The 23,814-nt window shown below is 42.7% G+C and overlaps 1 protein-coding gene and 1 long non-coding RNA gene across 4 annotated transcripts in view; one reads left to right on the top strand and one right to left on the bottom strand.

Moving 5' to 3' along the window:
* Positions 1–23,814, top strand: part of TAFA4 (TAFA chemokine like family member 4) — a 174,011-nt gene that overhangs the window by 25,454 nt on the left and 124,743 nt on the right. For all 3 annotated transcript variants that reach the window (XM_060631544.3, XM_060631542.3, XM_060631546.3), the window contains exon 2: positions 19,711–19,847. The gene's annotated coding sequence lies outside the window, so the exon portion shown is untranslated. The remainder of the gene's footprint in view (positions 1–19,710; positions 19,848–23,814) is intronic.
* LOC144615694 (uncharacterized) lies at positions 14,968–23,780 on the bottom strand. The gene is made up of 3 exons (XR_013554152.2): positions 23,686–23,780; positions 18,083–18,216; positions 14,968–15,219 (listed from the first exon to the last, which is right to left on the bottom strand). It is a non-coding gene; the product is annotated as an uncharacterized LOC144615694 (long non-coding RNA).

Below are 23,814 nucleotides of genomic sequence, written 5' to 3'. Positions count from 1 at the left end.
ATTCCTTGTTGAATCCATACAGATTCCAAGGAATCCTTGCTGCTCCTGGCCACGCATGTTAATAATGGCATTCTAAGTGTTTTTTGTGAGGTTGGCCCATGCTTACTGATAACATGATTGGCAGAACCTCTGTTTTCACTCCTTTTCATTTGCTGGTACGTCTCCTGTTTCCCAGATTTTTCAGTTTGCCAGTAATATTTTTGCCACCTCACATCCCATGCCATCAGAGGTATGGGATTTAATTCATCAGGGCGAGGAGCCTTGGACTCATTTAGAGAGGGCAGGCACTCTGACAATCGCAACACCTATTTTGGACCGCACTTCCCTCTAACCTGTGTTCCCTCTACCCCTTATGGAAAGCATCTCATCCTTCTTAACAGAACACAGGCATAGACTGGAGGTTGAGTAATTCCACTCGCTGTCACCCGTTAGCATCATGCCACTGTCTCCAAGCAAGAGACCCATGTCTTGTTGTTCTCCTTGCCCTGAGCGTGACAAAAATAGCCCTTTTGTAGTTCTGTGCGTTTTCTGCTGGGCTCAGCTCATTCCAGCCTTTTGCCTTCAACTGGGCTCAGCTCATTCCAGCCTTTTGCCTTCTTGACACTCGTATCAGAAGCTGGAAGATTTTTCATTTGAGGATCGAGGCATTCTCCAAAGCAGGTGACTTTCCAGGAGCCAGCTAGATAGAAAGCTATTATCTTGAGAATGACACTGGGTGCATATCTTTGCCTCCACCTTCTATTTGGACAATGGGCGTTAATTTCTTCGACTACTTTGGGTATTACTGGAGGATCAATTTCTCTAAACCTTCTTTTTCTTTCCTTTTTTTCTCTCTCTTGGCTAAAATCATTTTTACTGAGACCCTTTCATGATGGATGTAACATACTGTGGAAACTGGTTTTCAGATGGCAGGAGTTGTGTGCGAGATGTGGGCTCTCTTTTCCAGGCAGGCTTCCAACCTTCACGACACCATCACCACGGCAAGTCAGCTGTGCGGTTAACACGGATTTAACAAAGCCCTTAGAGCTTGTATTAAGAGAAGGACTCTGGAGTGAGACCCTTGCTGGTTCAAATCCTGGCTTCCCCACTTACCAGCTTTATGACCTTGGCCAAAGTATTAACCTTGCTGTGTTTGAATTTCCTCTAATAAGGTCCGTGCCTTGGAAAGCTGTGCAAGACTTGAATGAGTTAATATATACAACAAGTTTTCAGCATAACATTTGGCAACTAGTTAGTGCTAAATAAAAGGTTTCTGATAGCAGTGATTATTATTTGTGGACTGAGACTCTCAAGCCTGAGAGGCCTCAAATAATTGAAATTAGAGGGCAGTCAGCTGGCAAGATTCTCAATTCTGATGTCCAGGGAGGGATATATGAAATCGATACCTGATTTTCTGTTGTGCCAATCAATGTATCATCACCCATGACATGAGAAAGGAGCGGGGATGCAGAACAAGCTTTGCCATTTTGAGGAAGGACCCTTCACCTTTTGAGGAGCCCCGAGGCTGCACCCCGCTTCCTTAGCTGGCCTGTGTGCACAGGACACTGTTCACCTGTGCCTCCTGCCACTTGCTCCTTACCTTTTCTCCCTCAGATGTGAAATTACTTTATGGTTTAGTTTTGTTTTCTCCTTTCCAAATGCCCTGGGACTACAGGCAGTTGGGGAGTTTTCCTTTGGGTTCAAGCCTCGTTAACCCTGGGAACCTCCCCAGTTCAGTGATCTGTGGGTGAAAACGTGGAAAGCAAAAAAACCCAAAAAAACAAAAAAAAAACCCCAAAAAACCAAAACCAAAACCAAGCAAACAAACAAATAAAAATGAAAACAAAACAAAACAAAAAAGCAGGAAAAGAAATCCTTTGGTTTGGTTGGAAATCCACTTGAAGACAGGACTCTGTATACTTTTCAGAATTTATCATTATCTGAAAATGAATTTCCACAGTGCGCTTTCTCTCTCTGACCAATGAGAACTGCTGCTAATAAAAGCCCTCTTGCACCTACCCTAGGGGAGACTGTTCTCACTAGCACTCTAGCTGGTCTCTTTGTACCTCAGGGCCTTTGAACATGCTGTTCCCTTTGTTTCAAAGTCCTTCTTCCACCTGTCCCACAGCTGGCTTCTCTCATCTTTTAGTCTCTAACTCCAACAAGTTTCGACTGCCCTTGCTAAATTATCCTCTCTGCCCTCTCCCCCTTCCTTGCCACTTTCTGCTGTCATCTTTTTTTTTTTTTTTTTTTTTTAATCAATGTCTGGAATACTCCTTTTTCAGATGGCTGATAGCAGAATACAAGGCAGAGACCTCACGTGTCCCCTTCGCTGCTTGTCCCCATCCCTTGAGGCAGTGCCTGTCACATAGTGGGGGCTCAGATATATTTGGTGAGTGAATGAATTTTGAAATTCAGTGCAGGAAAAGCTGCTCTGGAAGAAAAAGCTCACATTCCCCATTTGCCGTGGGTAGCAGATACTTCTGGTATCTTATGACATATTCCTCATCCCCCGGCAGCTGCAGAGGACCATTCTGAGCAAGTCCAGAGGTGAACTTCTGGGGAGCTGAGGGAAATAACACAAGGTAGCAACTTGAATGAGCAGCCCAAGCTGCTCACGTTCTGTCCCTTATGTTTGTCAGGTAGCCTTCTACCTTCCTCACAGGGCCTTCTCCGATGCAGTGTGTACAAGCCAAGGCGGCCCGCACGAAAATGGGAGGTAATACCTCTGATGAAAACCCAGTGGAGAGATGCTTTCAGCAGCGGACGATTCTGGGAGCCGTTCTCTACAATTCTGGGGAGGCCCTATGGAATCTGCCTGCCACCATACATGGCAGCAACCTCAGTCATGCACCTCATGTCCTTGTCTTGGGCTCTGCTTGGGCGGGGGGCTCTCACCCCGAGACCCCATTCATATCGATAACTTCACTTCCTTGTCCCCTGCCTTCTGTCATAGCCTGCACAGGCACTTGCGATATAAATCGGGAAAGCTTTTATGAACCTCTTTGTTAGTGTTTGCTTGCATGTGTATTTTATCTCTTTCAGGGTGACAGGGGTCTCTTTGCCCTTGGACTTCTGACACTTGTTACCCTAAAGATCTTTGACAGTTCATCTCCCTTTCCTCTCAGCTGCTCACTGAGCAATCTGCTGGCCTCCAGCTCTGCCAGTTTCTTCCTTGAAGATGCAATCATGGAATCCAGCTTGCTCTTGCTTTCTTTCCCAGGCCATGCGTATTTATAGCTCTGGCTTTTAGATTGCGGGCTAACTTTCAAATGTGCTTGCTTTGAAATAGACTTTCTGAAGGACCTCTGTGGGGATAATGAGGCCATTTCTACACTTGCAAGTTGGAATACATTACAAATAGTGGTTGCAAGAAGTACTTGAAACGATGGTACTTTCTATACAGGGCAAATTGTTTTTTTTTTTTTTTTTTTTTTCCCCCAACCTTGCAAAACTCATTCTGCAACCCTCGCCTGGTGCTTTTGTGACTGGTTTATGCCTTACACAGAAGTCAGCTGCATCATCTGTGAGTTTTCTTTCCAACTTGTGGTGTCAGTACTGGCAGAATTGATGGGTGCTGGGTTCAGCTTCCTTAGGGTGGGAAGGGGAAGGAGGGAGAAGGTAGCTGTGATATTGTATCACATGTTTTGGCATGTCTTGGGAGGTAGATTCTTTAACTTTTTCTGTGCCGTAGTTACTTTTGGAGGTTTGGTGAGGCCAGTGGACCCTGTCTCAGAATAATACCTTAAAACACATGAAAGAAAGTTTATACAATTACAAAGGAAGCCAGCTATACTGAAATGTAGTGGTCAGGGGCGCCTGGGTGGCTCGGTCAGTTAAGCATCCCACTCTTGATTTCGGCTCAGGTCATGATCTCATGGTTCATGAGGTCGAGCCCCACATCAGGTTCTGTGCTGACAAGTGGAGCCTGCTTGGGATTCTCTGTCTCTCCATCTTTCTCTCTCTGCCCCTCCTCTGCTCGCACTCGGTCTCTCTCTCAAAAAAAAAAATATGTAATGACCAAAACATTAAGGCAATTTGTGATCAAGAGCGTGCACTTTTGTATTAATGCATTAAACAGCATGCTCTACAGGCGAATCCATTAACTACATAATTGTGGAGTGGTGATGGATACATATTCTGAGGTATGCACCACAAACTGTAATGTAACTTGAAAATACCTGTGGTTTCTCTTTGTGACCAAGTCATAGGAACTGTTATAAACTTGTGTCGTTTGTTGCTGACTTTGATAATTGAAGGAAATGCTGAGTTTCAAATAGAGGTTAGTGCAAATAAAGATGTCATTGTTTTCCTGCATCCCAGTTCATGGACCCTTGAATTCTACCCAAGGACCCCAGATTCAGAACCCCCATTTCCACGATTGACAGTTTGCTTTACGGCCTGTGCTGAAGCTCCTGTTTGGCTAGGCCACTGGTGACTGCTCTACTGTCTCCTCACGGGAGATGCTCGGCAAGTGTTGGTTGAAGGAAAGTGTTGCCAGCACTGTACCTGCCATCATTATAGGTCAGACCCATGTTAATGACGAGAGCCACAACCCTGGGATGCTACTTCGAGGGATTCCTGTGTCTGCTTTTTTTTTTTTTTTTTTTTTTGGTTTCATCTGTTATAGAAATAGCCATTGATCGGGAGAACCAATGATGTCTGAAATTACTTATTAGATTGAAAATACTTTGGAATGTGGTTTTACTAACTTGGTTTGTCAGGTTTTCTCAGGTAGGATCCATTTGCTGATTACTACTTTGCATAACGCTGTGGAGTGAACAAGGCTGATTTCGGTTTTGGCATCAAGTGGTTTCATGTCCAGTAAGGTTTCATACCCATACACGAAAATATATGCACACAAGGGGAAAATGTTCGGAGCGAAAGCCCGAGAGTGTGTATCCACAAAGTGAACGATCCAGGTATTGGTCGAAAAAAAGGGGCGGTAGGGGTAGGAGAAAAGGGAGGCTTGAACACTCATTTGTAGACATTGGAAAGACAGTGTTGCACAGTGGTTAGGAGGGCAGAGTCTGGGACCTGGGTCTATATCCCAGCTCTGCCACTTGGTAGCTGAACTTGAGCAAGTTACATTTGGATGCCCTGCTTCCAAATTCCTCCTCTTTGAATGGGGATAAAGATAGCACTTGCCTCAAATTGTGGGGAGGATTAAATGAATTCATGCAGAGGAAAGCTTTAGGGCAACATGGGGCATTTATAGGGGTTCTGGAAGTCACAGTGAGCTGTTATTACTTATTACAACAACTCACATTAGCATGGTTGCAGTTTACTCAGCCTTTCCCTATACCATGCCTCATTTCAACTTTACAGTAGCCCAAGTAGCTATTTTAAAATCCATTTTTGGGGTGCCTGGGTGGCTCAGTCGGTTAAGCGTCCAGCTTCAGTTCAGGTCATGATCTTGTGGTTCGTGAGTCAGAGCCGCGCGTCAGGCTCTGTGCTGACAGCTCAGAGCATGGAGCCTTCTTCAGATTCTGTGTCTCCTCCTCTCTCTCTGTCCCTCCCCTGCTCATGCTCTGTCTCTCAAGAATAAATAAACTTAAAAAAAAAAAGTAAACTCTAAAATCCATTTTTAAGATGAAGAACTTGAGGTTCAGGGAGGTCCGATGATTTGCCTGTTGAACAGATGTGACGCATTGGGAATGAGAGCCCATGTCGTGGGTTGGCAAGACCTGTTGATGTTCCAGTGTCTTCCACTGCATTTAGTGTATCGGCTGAAGGGAGCTTCTGCAGTTTATTTTACTTTACTTTTCTTGGTGAGAAATGAACTTTTATTATGTTTGAGCCATTGTTTGGGTCTTTTTGTTAAAATGGCTTGCATTCTTTTGCACCGGTGCTGGATATCATGTTTCCTGCATCCTGCATAGGAAGACTTTCTTAGCTTATTCCTTTATTTGGTGAGCACCCCTTCCATTTGCTTTCTTAGAAGGTATGCTTGAGCAGTAAATACCTTGGGAGATGGGTTCTCTTGCATTTGACCTGTTTTTTATCCTTGATAAAATCCTGGATCCTGGAACCTTTAAGGATCTTCTTTTTGTCTCCAGCGTTCTGGTGTATGTTGTTTTCCACTATTGTGCCGGGTACTAAACCCTTTCAATCTGGACACTTGTATCCTTCATTCCTGTTAATAAAATTTTTTCTTTGATTATTCCCCCCTCCCCACCCTTGCATTTTCTCTTTGTTTTTAGCGGAACTCTTAATACTCAGGTACTGGACTTCCTTGTCTGGCACTCTAATTTTCTTATGTTTCTCTCCTAGCTCCCCTCCATTTCTTTTTGCTTTACTTTTTGGGAAATGTCGTCATCTTCCTTCTACTGATTTTCTGGTTTGTTCCCTGAATATTTCTTTTTTTTCTTAAATATTTATTTACTTAAGTAATCTCTACAGCCAGCGTGGGGCTCAAACTCATGACCCCGAGATCGGGAATTGTTTGCTCTTCTGACTTAACCAGCCAGGTGCTCCCTCTTTTGTTTTTAAAATAACCCCTTGATCTTGTTTCTTGGTTACAGACCCTCTTATCCCTCTGAGGATATTACTGACAGATTTGTGTAAGTTTTTTTCCTTCCTGTGTGGGTTGTTGCTTCTGAGTTGCCATTTCCTGTTTCTCGAGTTCATTTTAGGTTTTTCAGATGAAGGGGACTGACCCTTCATGGATCCAGTGCTCTCCCATAGAACTTTCTGCAGTGATGGACATGTTCTATAGCTGTGCTCTTTAATATACCATTCTCCAGGTGGAGCTGTTGAGCAGTTGAAATGTGGCTAGTGCCACTGATGAACTCAGTTTAAAATTTTATTTCATGTAAGTTCATTTCAGTTTAATGGCTCACGTGGCTAGAAGCTGTCACTTGGACAGGGCAGACGGAGTTACTCTTACGTTAGAAGGTGTGAGTATGAGGCCTGCCTGTACCACCAATTAGCTTTGTAACCTAGGGAAGCTAACATCTTGGGTCTCAGTTTCCCCATCAATGAAACGGGGGTAATTCTATTTGGATTCAACCAAAAAAAAATCACTCCAGCTAGACCAAAGGTGAAAATTACTATTAAAAAAAGTTCTTAGGAGTTCTTATGGAATGAAGAGAGACCAAGGAAAAGCTACAAATAGAACAACCTTCTGGAACCTGGATCAGACTCTTGTATCTCATTTCTGCTCTTTGAGTATCTGTGTCAATCTTGTGTCTGTGCAGATTGGCTTGCCTTTTTTTTTTTTTTTTTTTTTTTTTTTGGTGCCTCTACATGTACTGAGAGAAAGATGGCCACTCCACAACTCCCAAATTTATGTTTCTCCCCTTCATTAGCTTAGTCTCAAATGACTAGCTATCTCTCCGTTTCTTTCTTTTTTTTAAAGTTTATTTATTTTGAGAGCGAGAGAGCAAGCCAGGGAGGGGCAGAGAGAGAGGGAGAGAGAATCCCCAGCAGGCCCTGCACTATCAGCTTCTGACGCGGGGCTTGAACTCACAAAGTGTGCGATCATGACCTAAGCTGAAGCCAAGAGTTGGACACTTAACTGACTGAGCCCTCCAGGAGCCCCATCTTGGTTTCAATTCTAAGTCCCAGGAAGCAGAAACTTTACCTGGTGTGGCTTGAGTGAGCCTTGGGCGGCCGAACAACACAACAAACGATATTGCCATGCATCTCATCTCATAAGAGGTTTGGTGGGGGCTGGGATGTTCTCAGGGAAAGCCGTAGTTCCAGTTGCTTCCACACCTAAAAAAGTGTCTCTAGTTAAAAATTTTGCCACACGGTGAGTACTGTGATTGAAAACCCAGATTTGTTGGGGAAAGGAGACTGGATATCCTGCTTCAGTTTAGGTTTTCAGATTCATTTATTGATTCAACAGATATTTGTTGAATGCTTGGTACATGCCAGGTCCAGTAGCAAGGGCTAGAGATGAGATTCAGTGCTGAGAGAAGAAACCTATCTCTTGCCTACATGGAACTTCCAGTCTTATGGGTGAGACTCCTGTGAGTATAACAATGCAATTCTGAATAATCAAGAAGAAAAGGCTAAAATTTAGAGATTTTATTTAGTAATTAGGACAGTGCCTCCATCAGGGTGGTTGTCCTGAGAAATGAAGATGAAGCAGGAAGTAACTAAGTGGAGAAGGACAGAACAATATGTTTGTCTATGAACAAAAGGAATGACATGTGCAGAGGTCCTGAGGCAGGAAGCCTATGAAGGACTGGAAAAAAGAGCTGGATCATATTGGAATTTCATTGTTTCTGCTCCCTCTGGCCCCTGTTTACAAAAGTACTTTGGAACTGGTTACAACGGAAGGACGGGGTTTCAGGGGACTCTGTTATTTTAATGAAAGGTTAAAGGTCCCGTAGGTGACAAAGCTAAATCTACATCTTATGTATTTTTATGTTATGTAGCAGATTGTGACAATCTTAGTTTTTATATTCATTTCTTCCTTTTGGGGATGAATGCTGCATTTATTACCTTGAGGGCATAAACTCCTAAGAATAAGAGGTTATTGTTGCCAGCCTCTTGTGTTTTTCTGCTTTAGAAGTCTTGTCAAGTTTGTAGCACATCTTTTCTGTGCTGGAATTACGAGATCATGACCCCATGATTTCCTTATATTTCCTTATATGGGCCTACTTGCTGCCAGAATATTTCCCTGATGCCCCAAAGAAACATGACTAGTGAATTCTTGTGTGAAAATGTGGACTCGGCATAGAAATTTCTTAAAACTCAGTTTCTGGTTGTAACGCGTTATAAATATTAGCTGGTTTTGTTTTTGTTTTTGTTTTTTTTTGGGGGGGTTCTTGAATACAGAAGAATGGCCTCACAGGCCTTTGTCTGAGTCGATGCTATCAAATCAGGAGGAGATTAAGACACTTGCTGTGAGTGCCACAGGTTCTTTCCAAATGAAGAGAAAAAAAATAATCGGGAGTGTATTGTTGTCTATGAATCACAACTTACGGTGTTACTGATAGGCCTGCATTTTGTTTCTCACTTTCATAATATATTTTGTTTAACCCTCATGTCTACACTGTTTCCATATCCGCGTGTAATGAGTCTTAAAGATGATTGGTGGGGTGGGTCTTTCTTTTGTACTCAGGCCCAGTGTGCCTTGTACTCGCAGAGCCCGTCTCATCTACTGAGATGTACTGAGACATGTTCACTGAAATACTGGATAGGTGTTTCCTAGTGTTCACACATGAGAAAGTAGATGTGGCAGGAATTTATGTGATGGGTTCCTTCCTCAGCTGCAGCCGGGTGTTAGGAGGGCTCCGTCCTTGTCATCACCTCCATCCTCGGATGGGAGGCCTTCTGAGTGGGACTTTGTGTATGGTACACACCGCAGTCTGCAGTCTTGACTGAGCATTTACTACGTCCAGCCCCCCTCTCTGGTTTCTCCAGACTTTTCTGTTTTAAACGCCCCTTTCCTCCCAGAGGGTGGACTCTCTCAGCCTAGTTTGGAATCCCGAGTCCCCCATTTCCTTGTCTTGTGCTATTGTAAGTAATATTGTAAGTAAGTGGAATGATTTCTCTTTTGTACGGATTGAAAACAAAATAAAACAGAACCGCGTTCTCAGATCATTTCGAGGAGTAAATGAGATGAGAAGTGAACCGACGGGTCCAATGTTGGGCCCTGGGTATCCATCTGTTAGGTTATTACCACGATGCCAGATTCTTCGGTTGTCTTCTCCTGAGTTTAGATACAAAGCAATCGGATGTGGCTTTCCATTGCTTTCCAGGGCCCATGAACATTCTTCTAGATTCTCAGATCACACAATGCCTATCTTAATTTCATATGGCATGATTGGTTATGAATCACTGTGAGCCAAGGCTGATCTTTTCTTAAAGCTGTAAAACATATGCCCTTGGGGTCCCTTGCCATCCCATCCCTTGCCCCTTGTCTTCTTCCAGGTCCCCTGACTGCTTACTTCCCTATATTACATGCAATAGACTTTGGGCCTCACATAAACCAGACCCTAAAAGTCCTTTGACCCCTTCCCTAATGACTTACAATCTACCAGGAAACCCATCCTTGAATTGCATTGTGATTCATTGCCTGTTAATTCTTGTATCATGTGGTCTGGGTTACGTTTTCATTTTATTCTAGGGAAATAATGTTTTACCCTAGGTGACTGTCATAAGGTGGGAATTTTGAGTTCTGGTCTGGTGAGCGGCGTGGGTAGGCAAAAGGGGAGTGGACATAGAGACAGGGCGAGTTGAACTTTGGATCCGTTAAGGCATATTAGATAAGGTGGTCTTGTTCATAATACTCATGTATTTGTATCTGTCCCCATCAAAACAGATTTGAGAACGTCTTTAAAAATATTGAGTGAAGTGAAAGATAAAGGGAAGATAAAGAAAACTAAGTATAAATTAGGCATATAAAACGCATGGTGAAGAGTTCTATTTGCTTATTGAGGGTAGGCTATAAATTTGGCTCAGAGCTTCCTAGTTAGCTAAAGGGAAGAGTGAAATAGAATACACTCTTGGGTGTGCAATGTCCGTAAGATAAGAACCAGTGTTCTTGGTACTAAGACCCGAGACTTCGACCTTGCAAGTTAGTTCATTAGTTTGCCTCCACACGGAGTGCCTGAGGTAACCCGGTGTTATGTGTGAGAGGACTTCTTCTGAAAGAGGCCTGACTTCATTGGTGCTCTATTCTCAAGATAGCTGGACAAATTCATTCTTTGTCTCTCTCTCTCTCTTTTTAAGTTGAAGTGTCCTCGCCACACCACGTTACATTAATTTCAAGCCTAGATTCGTTCTCTTGCACTTCTAGGTTGAGACCTTCATGTGTGACAGACAAGCAGTGAATAAAATGTTTTGCTAGTTTTTCTTCACTTGAGGGTATAGATAAGGCAGTAATTTTCTTGGACCCACAGGTAAGATAGACGCCAGCCCTAGAGAGAATTAATGAAGGGGAAAGGGGAGTTTACCCCCCTTGCTCCCTTAGGCACCAGCTCATTGGTTCGCAAACATTTATTGGTAGCCTGCTGTATGCAGTTGCTGCCTTAGGCTTCAGAACATGAGTTTTTCTTTGGCTCTTTTTTCACCATCCTGCTTCAAGCCGTTACCCTCTCTTGCTTGGATTCCTACAGTAGTCTCTCAGCATCCCCCCCCACCCCCCACCACAGGGTGCAGTCTCTACCCAGCAGCTGGAGGGCTCTTTTCCCTAACCCATCTCCTTTTCCTGTCCTGTTTAAAACTCTCACATCGCATGTGTGGAATCAAATCCCAGCTCCACACTATGATTTGCAATCTCCCTCATCATTTGCCCCCGGGACTTCTGTGATATCATCTCCAACCCCTCCCTCCCCTAGCTTATTACCCCCCCCCCCCCCCCATTCCCGCCACTCCGACTGCTGCTCTGCTGCTGACTACAGCAGGTTTATTTTGGCTGGTGGTTCCTGCAAGCGCATGCTGGTTCTCTATGTAGTATGCGCTTGAAGCCCACATTTTGTCGCTCACCATTGTATCAGAGTCCCCTTCTCAGCAGGCCTTCTCCGGGTACCCAGTCCAGGTAGCTGTGCATCTTCCAAGCCCAGCCAGTCTCTGTCACACTGTTCGCTTTTGTGTTCTTGGTTATACTTACTCCAATCCACAGTTACCTTATTCATGCTTGTTTGCCTGTTTGTCTGTCTCCCATGCTGGAACACTAGCTCCAGGGCCTTAGCCATCCTCTGTGCACAGTGCCCAACACATGGCCTGCTGCGGGAGAGTTGATCAGAAGTGCTGGTTGGGGTGCCTGGGTGGCTCAGTCGGTTAAGCTCCCGACTTCCGGCTCAGGTCATGATCTCATGATTCGTGGGTTCCAGCCCTGCTTTGGGCTCTGTGCTGACAGCTCAGAGCCTGGCACCCGCTTCGGATTCTGTGTTTCCCTCTCTGCGCCTTCCCCACTCGTGCTCTGTCTCTCTGTCTCTCAAAAATCAATAAAAATGTTAAAAAAATAAAATATGTAGAATCTTATGTTTATTTAAGGATATCTTATATTCTGTTTATAAATATGGCTTTATTAAAAAATTAAAACATCTACTTATTTAACAAAAATGTGGGTCAGTTAACATTAGCACTGTCAAGAGACTTTTTATTTTTTGCCACAGGAGGGCACTGTTGGCAAACATAAGATGATTTTTAGGTTGAAATTTAATAAAGGTTTAGATTAAGCTCTTAAGAAGCATTTGTCCCACTAATAGATTAAAATGGCCAATATTGTTGGCAGTGGGCATTGCCTTGCCATTAATTCTGTCACGGCTGAGTTTACTGTGTATATATGTCCATGAACTGCATGTTATCTATATCAGAATCATACTGTGTTTCACCTAGAATGCTCTGTGAGTCATTTTCACATACGGAAGTCACCTTGGCGGGTCTTCTAGTTGAACTCTATTAGTTCACAGGTTCATTTAGGGTCATAGAAGTTAGATGACCGTTCATTTGGGAGTGAAACTAAAGACTTACATTTATTCATTTATTTAACAGAGCATATTTAACACCCATGATGCACAGGACATTATGGTAGAGATTAGGGTACAGGAGAAATACAATATCATCCTTCCCCTCAAGAGGTTTATTCTGGTTGTAAGTGAACAGACCCTGACCCCCACCCCCATCCCCAACCTGTAACCCCATGCCCCAGCCAGGAGTGCAATTGTTAACATAGTAGAGGCACTGTTACCCATCTTTATGTACAACTTACCTTACGAATATTCTTTATGTAGACATTAGATCACATCACATAAAAACTTTTATGGTAAAAATTCAAGTGCTTGGCAACTTGTGGGTAGCCTTCACATATTATGTTGGTTATTTATTATGTTAAAATCCTTGGACGCTCTGTTTTGATGATTTGAAAAATGAGAAATGAGAGGAAAATTTCCAATTAAAAAACTGGTCTAATTAAAAGAAATAAACCCTCTGCAGTAAGGATAATTAGGCCTTGAGAGATTTATGGCTAAATTGCCATTACTGTTCCCATTGGTTCAGCCCCAGACGTGGGCGATTTCCCTCGGACAACAAGCTGTAGAGTCACGCTGGGTGTTCCTGAATTCGGTGAGTGCATTTCATTTCATGTAACTTGCCAGTTTGTTTTCTGCGTTTCCTGTATACCGGCTCTGGATGCAACCATTGTCACTTAGTGATGATTGCTTTTGTGCTTCTCGTGGTCACTGGAAGGCTGGATTTTTCTTCATTAACAAAATGCACTGTTTGCTCATAATTCTACTAGAAAGGATTGTGTCACTGCCCTTAAGTAAGGATGCTGTGTGGTTTTAAGGAATTTCTCGGTTCTTAAAATGACAGTGTGTGAACCTTATAAAAACACAGCATGTCTGTTTAATTTATTTAAATCATCGCCAACTGGAAGAGCCTTTTTAAAGAACTCTCCACCAGCTAATTTAGATGAGATAGTACTGCTAACACTTGAAATTAAAATGCCATTTATAAAATGTTTAATATTTAATAGACACAGTTATTGTCTTTAATGGCTCATTTACAACATGCTTTAATATGTTCTAAAATGGCTCAGTAGTAAATTCTTCATAGATGTTTTTAAGCAGGCAATAAAAAAGCAATTTATGACATGTATATACCACATTCTGGCAGAAAAAACGTGCCCACTCTAACATATGACGGTGAACATGCTCTAAATTACTAAGTAATTCCATGCATCGTGTGATAATTATAAATGATAGCCCAGTGGAGGCATCGGCCATGTATCCATGTTTGAAATATATTCATGTAAGCATCAATAACCTATTAGATACATTTACCTTCATCAGCACACTCTTAAAAATAGGAAACTCATTAATACTTGTTTCAGAATAAATTTGTGAAGAGAAGGTTTACATCGGCTTTTATGTATTTTTGTGGAAAGCTGCTTTAAAATTTCCAGAAGACAATTCAGTGCGGTTTTGTTATTTAAGCAACTGGAAATGGAAACATCTTTCCTCATTTCTGTCTGAAGAAATGATGAATGAATTTATGTAGGCAACTTCCATTTCAAAATTTCCATTGTTTATCAGACAAGACATCCCTTAGTGGGATCATCTTTTCTCATGTTTTCCACTCACGAACCTGTTCCCCCCCCTTTTTTTAACTCCCTAAACCCAGGTTGCTAATTTATGATGCATTTGTCATTTACATCATCTGCTGTCTTGATTGAGTAGAAATTAGTGTGGTAAAATGATTTATTACAACATCCAAACTTTTAAGGGTGTCACCTCTTTTATCAGTTGTTGGGAGAATTATGCTAACCTGTTCCCTGATGCGGGGGGGGGGGGGGGGGGGGCGGGGGCGGGGACTGAGAACCAGAGTTGCCAGGCCCTCCTAGTAGATCCCACCCTGGGAGGTCAGACGAACTGACGGTGAGTCTGGAAATAGCCAGTTATTGGAAAGTGGCCACTGTGCAGGTGATGCAAGGCAGAACTTGTAACACTCACCATTGGCCAGGCGGGAAAGGGCAGTGCCGTTTGGGACCATTTGCTTTATTATTTTTTTAAATTTAATTATTATTATTATATTTTTATTTTAGAGACAGAGAGTGAGAGTCAACAGGGGAGAGGGGCAAGGGGGGAGAGAGAATCCAAAACAGGCTCCGCGCTTAGCGTGAAGCCGACATGGGGCTCAATCCCATGACTCTGTGATCGTGACTTGAGCTGAAATCAAGAGTGAGTTGCTTAACCAACTGAGCCATCCAGGTGCCCCCTGTTTGCTTTGTTATTAAGCGAGAATCTGCTCTGCTGTGTTGTTGCAGAAATGCTTCCAAATTGGAGTTTGTCAGGAAATGAGTCTGGGAGGGTGCATAGACAAAAATCCTCTTTTTTTTCCTTTGGTTTTGTTTCAATGCCGAATTCCTTCATTGAAATCCACAAAAGTAATTTAGCCTTCATGCGGTATGTTCTGGCTCTGGTGTATTTTCTCTGCAATGTTTTAGACAAGTTGTGATCTGCAGTGTGGTTGTCTCCCATCTGTTTGAAAAATGGCAGCTTAAGCATTCAAGGACTTTAGAATTCTTGCATGTTTGGTCTTAATTTGGAAAATGACATAAGACTTTAATAAATCTGCAGCAAATCAGAAGCCTGCAGCAATTCTGAATCCCTGTTTTTTTCGCAGCTTTTCCGAGATGAAGCAACATTTATTTAGGGGTTAATAGCAAACACCTTTGGCTCCAAGCCTGGATCTGCTTGCACATTTAGTCCAGTTGCCTACACACATTTTTCCAGGCAGAATTCTCATCTTTAGGATGCTGATCAAGGTCTTGAGTCCCTAAAGAAGATAGATGTATTTTCAGTCTATTTACTAAAGCATGAAAAGAGACTAATACTTTTTGGAAATAATTTCACAGGAACTGGAACAGTAGGTGCCTTGGTACCAGATGGCTTGAATTTGAATCCTAACGTAGCTGCTTGTTGGCTGGGTGACCTTGGGCAAATCACTTACTGTCTTTATGCCTTACTTTCCTCATCTGTGTATCAGGATATAAATAAATCCTACTAATATTTTATTTGTTTAAAATTTTTTTTAATGTTTATTTATTTTCGAGAGAGAGAGAGAGAGAGAGTGACAGAATGAGCAGGGGAGGGACAGAGAGAGAGAGGGAGACACAGAATCCAAAGCAGGCTCCAGGCTCTGAGCTGTCAGCACAGGACCTGACATGGGGCTTGAACTCACCAACCGTGAGATCATGACCTGAGCCAAAGTTGGACGCTTAACCAACTGAGCCACCCTGATGCTCCAATCCTACAAATATTTTAAAGTGCTTTAACATAGGGACTGGCACTATGTGAGTGCTTCTGTGGGGGCTTGAGTAGATGCTCAGAGAATTGAATTAACCAGAACATTACAACTACCAACTCTCCGTGTTGTTTAGGATTGGTAATAAATTCTAAACCACTTTTGTATATCTTATGAATGGAAGGCTTTTAATTAGATATGTCACTTTTTGTGGGCTATGGGCATTGAGGAAGGCACCTGTTGGGATGAGCGCTGGGTGTTGTATGGAAACCAATTTGACAATAAATTATATATACGTATAAAGACATGTAACTTCTTATTTTGACATCATTTCTGACTTAATGAAAAGTTGAAAGAATAGTACAAAGAATGCCTATATGCCCTTTACCCGGATTCACCAATTGCTTACATTATGCTCATTATTTTTTATATTCATACATTCAGTCTTCTGTGTCTCCCTTCCTTTGCCCTTCCCTCCTTCCCCCTCCACCCCAGCATCATTTGAAAATGAGGTAGAGGCATTTGCTTTTTATTCTTCAATATTTTAAGGTGTATTTTTTAACATAATTTAATTTTTTAATTATTTTTTTAACGTTTATTTTTGAGACAGAGAGAGACAGAGCATGAACGGGGGAGGGGCAGGGAGAGAGGGAGACACAGAATCGGAAGCAGGCTCCAGGCTCTGAGCCATCAGCCCAGAGCCCAATGCGGGGCTCGAACTCACGGACCGCGAGATCGTGACCTGAGCTGAAGTCGGACACTTAACCGACTGAGCCACCCAGGCGCCCCAAGGTGTATTTTTTTAGTAATGACATTCTCTTTCTTATTTACAGTATGATCAAAATCAGGAAACTTAAGGTTGCTACAACCCTCTAATCTGCAGGCTACGTTTAGAAATTGTTAATTGTCGCAATAATGTCATTTATAGCAGTATGTGTGTATGTTGTGTGTATGTGTGTGTAGGCACTTCATCCTGAGGATAGCTTTGTGTGTGTATGTGTGTGTTTCTGGTCCCAAGATCCAGTCAGTGCACCATCAGAATTGCATTTTGTTGCCATGTGTCTCTCCTTTATTTGAAACAATTCCTTAGAATTTTTTTTTTTTTTTTTTTTTTTTTTTTTTTTTTTTGGTCTTTCATGACCTTGATACTTTCAAAAGCAATTACATTTTAGAGCGTCCCTCAAATTTGAGTTAGTCTGATTTTGCGTCGTGATTAGATCTTGCTGTAAGGTCATTGTGTCTTCCAATTCTAAAAGGAACTGTGATATATCATCCCTGTAAATTTGTAGACTGGAAAGCTGAGAAGGAACTTGATGCTATCCAGATTGACATGTGTGGAGTGAGGCGGGTGCAGCAAAACCAACACAGATATTCTGAGGCTGCTTATCTACAAGTAAATGACTATTTCAAAAGAATAATCCCCTTAGGGAATTCGCCCTACTCATGGTGGGGGCAAATAGATCCAGAGAAAAGAGAAAGGGAAAAAAACCTCACTATTTCCTTGATAAGAAATCAAGTGTAGGCAGAATTTTTTCCTGTGTACAACAGAAATAAATTAAACATCTGAAGAATGGTCTCCTGTGGCTGGAAACCTCCAAGTTTCTTGGTACTGGGAAACATAAACAGGCACTCTCTGCTCCTTTGTTGGAAGAGAGTGACTATCCCTACGCAGTACTAACACATGAGGGAAAAGATGAAAAATGTACCCGACATCTAAATGCCAAGTGTTTTAAGTTCATTCTGAGAATGATGGGGCGCACGAAAACTTTTTTTTTTTTTTTTTAAGTCAAGACATGGGCAGTGTCTTTCATCATGGAAAACATGGAATCTCTTTAAAAACAAACACGTTTGGAAGCAGATGGGTAGAAAGGACTGTACTATGGCTGGAAAACAACAGAGAAAAGAAATGACTAGAAGTAAATGCTTTTGGTGCCATGTGCGAAATTATTCATGCTCTTGATTGCACTCGAGTTTGGAAGTGACAAGAAAGAGTTAATCCTTTGAAGCCAGCGCCTAGGGTACACCCTGGGAAAATCTGACCGAATGAGTTACTGTCCAGCCTAAAATTAAACTCCTGGCTCCTTGTCTGGCATACGAACGATGAGATCACATTTCTTTTCACTGATGGGTCCATTTTTTAATGAATTGAAAAGAAGAATCCCCAGTGGTTCCTTTTGTGTGAAGAAAACAAGATAAATATTAGCTAGGAAAGGTCATTTTGGTTTCCAATATGTGGGAAGTTCATTATGATGGATTCTGATAAATTATACTGTGTATTTCTTTCCGATAACAGAAGGTCACACTGTGCCCTTGGGTGGACATCAGGACAAACATACTTAATAAAGTTGGAGGATGTGGGACATGAACAGTTTCCAGTATTTTTTCCCCCAAATACCTTATATTTGTGCAGTTACTCAAAGTCTCTTTCCTCTTGTTGAGCTGTTCATTCAAGGCCGACTCTCTTTCCTTAAGCCCCAAAGGGGTGGGTCTGTGTTCTTCAGTCAAACATGTAATTACCTTTAGGGGCGTCTAAAGAAGAGAAAAGGCTCAGTTGTGCTTTGTGGCAGGTTTGTAATAGGTTCAGTGTGATTCTAAAGTAACTAGACTGTGTTGCAGTGAACATTTTTATCTCATGTTTGCAACTGTAATATTTACTGATGCACATCGTCATTTTTCTCTTTTCTCCACCACTGGGAGGGATGCCTTTAACTTAGCAATGTTAAATATGGTGTAGTTTTGGGGCGCCTGGGTGGCTTACTTGGTTGAGCTTCCGACTGTTGATTTTAGCTCAGGTCATGATCTCATGGTTCGTGGGACTGATCGGTTTTGGGATCTGTGCTGACAGTGTGGATCCTGCTTGAGATTCTCCCTCTCACTCTGCCCCTCTCCTGTACTCTCTCTCTCTCTCAAAATAAATAAATAAACTTAAAAAAAAATGGCGTAGTTTCAAGGTCCATTTCCCCCCCGCCCCTTTGACATGTCTTTGGTTTGGGATCATCTGAATCCTTGCAAAAATGTTTCACTGAGTAGAAAAGTCCTTTGAGGTCTGTGCATTAAAGGACCGTGTTGGATGTCAATTAGGGAATTAACAAGTGTTCTTTGTATTTTGGTGTAATGGTTTATTTTGGAAAGACGTTTACCCTCTTCCTCCTTCCTGGCTTTTCTTTCTTTCCTTTTTTTTTTTTTTTTTTTGGTATTTTTTTTTTTAATAAGAAATTAATTGTCAAATTGGTTTCCATACAACACCCAGTGCTCATCCCAATAGGTGCCCTCCTCAATACCCATCACCCACCAACCCCCTCCTTCCCAGCCCCCATCAACCCTCAGTTTGTTCTGAGTTTTTAAGAGTCTCTTATGTTTTGGCTCCCTCCTTCTCTAACTTTTTTTTTTTCCTTCCCCTCCCCCATGGTCTTCTGTTAAGTTTCTCAGGATCCACATAAGAGTGAAAACATATGGTATCTGTCTTTCTCTGTATGACTTATTTTACTTAGCATAACACTCTCCAGTTCCATCCACGTTGCTACAAAAGGCTATATTTCATTCTTTCTCATTGCCACATAGTATTCCGTTGTGTATATAAACCACAATTTCTTTATCCATTCATCAGTTGATGGACGTGCTGGCTTTTCCACTGCGCTGTGAGCTTGGGCAAGTTGCGGAACTCTTGGAATGGGCAATCTCCCACTTCATTTTCATTCCAATGTTAAAAAATGGGGAGAATGGAATTTTGCATCATGAATGGTTTGGGATCCTCCATCAAATTTTGAATGCCTTTGCTGCTGAGAGAACTTTTCCTTTAAAATTGTGTTCTGTTAACCACATCTGTGGCTAGTGAGTGTAGGATTCTGTATCCTTCCCCCCTTGTGTGTTAGGACACTTTACAAATATAGATGCATTCCGTTGCCTACCACAGTCCTGCAACTGCAGATTTCACTGTAAAAAACAGTATTTTGCTACCGGAAATCTGTATCCTTTCAACATTAGAATGCTAATGCCTTGCCATCTTTTTTGTTTCTTAAATAGGTCTTCCCAAGCTAAGATAATTTTTTGGAACTGCAGAAATTGTTGGCGATAGCTACAAATGGGAATTTGGAGTTGGTCTGAAATTCATCTTGAAATAATTGTGTTTGACTGGAACCATATCTTGTGAAGTCACCAAGGTAAAATGATTTTAACAGACACCTAGAGATGGTTTCTTTATGAAGCATTGAGGATTTAGCAAAACGGAGTATCTTAGAGTTGATGATCCTTTATAAAAGGTTTCTTTTACATTTGATTTTTTGGGTATTTTGGGAACCCAAGTTTTTCAAATTTTAGCTCTCATTTTTGAAACCATTTCCGTCTGTAAAGCAGTGTCTTGGCTACTTGGTAGGGTGACAGGCGAAATTTTAAAGATAAGCCAATTTTGTTATACTTTTGAACAAAATGTTCAATGTGGAAGAAATTGAAGTTGAAATATTATGGTATGTGTAGTAGGTCAGAAATCTTTTTACTGGGGGTCTGTTTATTGACTAAAATAAAGAAAGACTGTTGAATGCTCACTCATCCCCGGGCCTTTTTCCAGACAGCGACAGCTGTTGTTAAGTAAATACCTGTTCTAGGCACCGAAACGTCTCCCAGGAACCTGCTACATAGAATTGTCCTTATAAGAAAATGGATCAGGGATCATCCCCTAGGATTGGAATGGGTGCCCTTGAGGCTTTGGCGTTGGGGTTTGTTGTTGGGATCCAACCAGGTAAACAGAAAAGGCATTCTGATAATGTTGGACACAGGGAATTGAATTCAGGGAATATATATAAAGGGGGAGTCAGAGAAGTCAAGCAGAAGGTGTGGAGGCAGCCCAGGGATAGGGAACAGTAGGAAGCTACTACCATCCAAGGCTTGTAGAACAGGAAGGAAGTTGTGTTTGCCAGCACCTGGGGGAAGGGACCCTCGGTGGGAGCTAGAACCATAATGGGCCTTCTGGCAGGAACTGGCACCATGGAGGAGAAATGACCCCTCCATAGATCCTGCCCAAATTGGAGAAGGTGGGGAGAAATACCCCTATCCTTTTTCTTTCACTCTCCAGGCTCTAGGTACCATCTCCTATTGGTTAAAGCCAGCTGATTCAGGGGCCTGGAAATCGCATCCGGTAGGAGTGACCCAGGGGAAGGGAAGAGAATGGATCTTAGGTCAAAACAGGCTCTGGCAGGGAGAGGCTTCATGTATGAAACCACTTCCTGTGACATTTTAACAAGCATGGTGTGGTCTCTTTATACCTCTGAGGGTGAGTCTTCTCTTGAGGGTGACTCCCCAGCCCCACAAAGTAAATGAGGTGTATTGCATGTGCTGTGTTCTGTTTGAAGATGGACAGTAGTGGACACTACAATGCCCTGCCCAGATCCCCCTTTAGGAATGAAGGATTTATTCCCTCACTGTTGGGAGTGCTGCGGAAGGTGGCCTACAGCTTCTTTGAATTATCCTCAATTCAAAGAGCACCCTTGCCTAAAATTACCCCCCTTTTTAGGGGCGGCTCATATCCAGTGATGGATCAACATGGAAAAGGTGTGGCCCTTCATGCCAACTTGGGACCACTGAGAATGGGCATCTCAGCTGTGGAATTCTCTATTGGGTTATCTGAGGCCTTTTCCTCCTTCTGTCCTGCCTTCTCCCCTCCCTTTGCCTTCCTCCTCTATAAGTGATAACCCTAGAGTACCCCTCAATTAATTCTCTGCTCAAGCAATTCCCAACCTTGATACTCAGAGAATCTCAAATATACTCTCCAAATTTGGTAAGACCCATTCAGACAAGTTTAGGTGATAAAGAGACTGATAAACAGATGGAAACCAGATTTCACTTGTACATTAGGTAGGAGAGGTTATAGTTCACCTGAAAGACCCAATCTGAATTTGGAGACTAAATTGGGTGGGACTTAGTGGTTAGAGACAGGGGAGCCAAGCCACAAAGCCGAAGAAAGGTCTTTAATGGTACTGAGTGGAAGGTAAAGAATTAAGAAGCCAATGGGCATCTGGAAATTGGATTAAGAATAAGAAGGTAGGGAGGTGGGGTGCCTGGGTGGCTCAGTCGGTTAAGTGTCCCACTTCAGCTCAGTTCCTGATCTCACAGTTTATGAGTTTGAGCCCTGCGTCGGGCTCTGTGCTGACTGCTCAGAGCCTGGAGCCTGCTTCGGATTCTGTGTCTCCCTCTCTCTCTCTGCCCCTCCCCTGCTCACACTCTGTCTCTTTCTCTCTCTCAAAAATAAATAAACATTAAAATTAAAGAAAAAAAAAGAATAAGAAGGTGAGTTTCAGAACCAGGTTGACTTTGATGGGTTTATTTACAAGGAGAGAGAGCTGTTCATACTTGAAGTTCTCAGCAATGTGCCTCACATCTCAGAGAATGGATCGTGGATACACGGACTGGGCAGGGGGGGATTCTGGTCTTCAGGTCAGTCTGGTACCTCTGAGGAATGCCAGCTGAAGGAAAGGATAGTGAGGGAGAGCACGTTCCCTTTGTGTAACATTTTCCTCAGAGTTGAGAGCAGGTCCTGGCTGTTAGCAAGAACACAAGGATCTCAATTATATGGGCCCAAGGAAATGGATTTTGCTGATAACACGCAGTTGCTTGGACATCATGCTTTCCCCAGTTGAGCCTCTAGGTGAGGACATGCCCAGAGGACATTTTGATTTCTGTCCTGTGAGTCCCTGGGCCGAGGACCTGGCTAGAATGTGCCAGACTTCTGACTTAAGTGCCCTGTGAGATAATAGGTCCAGTGTCATTTTAAACTGCAGAGTGTAGCAGTTTGTTATGCAGAAACAGAACACTAATACCCCATTTATCTGATTCCTTAAAATTCTCCCTTTTGGGGTCACTAATTGCTGCCAGCTGGAAGCCAAAGTGCCTGATCCAGCCTGCAAGTGTGTTTTACTTGGTCTGTTCTGCACTCTGTGTTTAAAATAAGACAAATGGAGTTAGTTGCCAACATGTAAAACGTGCTTATCGCATACCAGAGTCCATTTTCTCTTGAAAAGTTAGTCCTGGCCTCCCTGGGCTCACATTCCTGGGCTACAGTAACAGTTCGGGGTGGCAGCCGCTGTCCCTAGCTAGGCCTCCCCACTCCCTGCCACTCCCAGTGCCTCGGGTCTCGCCAGCCTATGCCCTCACTTGCAGGCATTTGAATTTTTGACACTTGGGTTAGAGCTTTTGTAACAATTAGGTCAATAACTAATATTGGAGTTAACAACTGGAATTTAAAAAAAAATTTAATGTTTATTGTATTTTATTTTTTTATTAAAAAATTTTTTTTAAACATTTATTTATTTTTTGAGAGACAGAGACAGAGGATGAGCAGCGGAGGGGCAGAGAGAGAGGGAGACACAGAATCTGAAGCAGGCTCCAGGCTCTGAGCTGTCAGCATGGAGCTCGACACGGGGCTGAAACTTGTCAACCACAAGATCATGACCTGAGCCAAAGTCAGACGCTCAACTGACTAAGCCCTCCAGGCACCCCACAACTGGAATTTTAAAACACAATGGGTTGGGACAGAGCACTTTGCCCACAAATTCCACAAATACGGAATTTTGAAACTACATGCTTTCGCCAGTTAGTAATAAATTAATAATCAATTCCCTAAAATGATACTATAATTAATTACAGTTGATTCTTGAACAACACGAGGGTTGGGGCACTTGAGTCCTCCAAAACTTAACTACTAAGAGCTTGCTGTTGACTGGGGCACCTGGCTGGCTCAGTTGGTTAACAATCCGACCTCAGCTCAGGTCATGATCTCACAGCTTGTGAGTTCAAGCTCCGTGTTAGGCCCTGTGCCGACAGCTCAGAGCCTGGAGCCTGCTTTGGAATCTGTGTCTCCCTCTCTCTCTCTGCCCCTCCCCGTCCCTCTCTCTCTCTGCCCCTCCCCTGTTCGTGCGCTCTCTCTCCCTCCCCCCCCCCCCCCCTCTCAAACATAAGTAATAAAACATTTAAAAAAAAAAAGAGCCTATTGTTGACTGGAACACTTACCAATAAACAGATGGGAGAGATAGGAGATGGGGCTTTGAGAAATGAAGGCATGTGTAGGGCCTTTACAGCAGAGAGACTTGATGTCCCCATGTTAGTTTAGAATGCTCAGGATTTCCAAGGCGACGGGCA

Source organism: Panthera onca, chromosome A2, assembly GCF_046562875.1.
Source record: "Panthera onca isolate mPanOnc1 chromosome A2, mPanOnc1 haplotype 2, whole genome shotgun sequence".
Lineage (NCBI taxonomy): Eukaryota > Metazoa > Chordata > Mammalia > Carnivora > Felidae > Panthera > Panthera onca.
This window is presented reverse-complemented; position numbering and strand designations above follow the sequence as displayed.